This window comes from Oculina patagonica, chromosome 5, assembly GCF_052425735.1.
Source record: "Oculina patagonica isolate OP01 chromosome 5, crgOcupat, whole genome shotgun sequence".
Taxonomy (NCBI): domain Eukaryota; kingdom Metazoa; phylum Cnidaria; class Anthozoa; order Scleractinia; family Oculinidae; genus Oculina; species Oculina patagonica.
Window position 1 is genome coordinate 17,564,548 of NC_135762.1, and position 651 is coordinate 17,565,198.

Below are 651 nucleotides of genomic sequence, written 5' to 3' on the forward strand. Positions count from 1 at the left end.
CTTTTAGCGTCAATAACACTTAAAATTATGATTTTTCATCTCGACACTTTTCTTATCAGCCAATTTAAACCTCTTTTCAATGGGGCTTGTTGAGAAAGAAACACGAGATCTTTTGACCAACACAGTAAGGTCTGTTGTGACCTGAGCACTTCGCTTTGTACCTTGGTAAGTGTCTCTTCAGCCATTCTATGGCACTTACCTTCAGTCGAGTGCCGTAAAATCTCTATTAAGCCCTTCCCCCCGTCTGGAAGTTATTATTATCCCCGCTCAGATGATAAATGACAATTTATGAACGAGGAAACAAGGCAACTTTACGCCACCACGTTTACTTTTTGTGGCTATTTGGTGAACACGTGTTAAAAAAACAGCACCAAGACATTTAAAGTCCACTTTATTTTTTTTGTATGTACCCTAACTAATATTATATGATTTGAAGGCCCCCGTTTGTACCCCCCCCCCCCCTATGAAGCCCTCCTCTAAAAGGCCTTAAAAAGAAATACCCCCCCCCCCGGCTGTAACAAGACCCCCTCATGAAGCCCTCCCATAAAGTCTTAAAATACCCCCCCCCCCGGCGCAACAAGACCCCCTCATGAAGCCCTCCCATAAAGTCTTTAAAAGAAATACCCCCCCCCCCCCGGCTGCAACAAGACC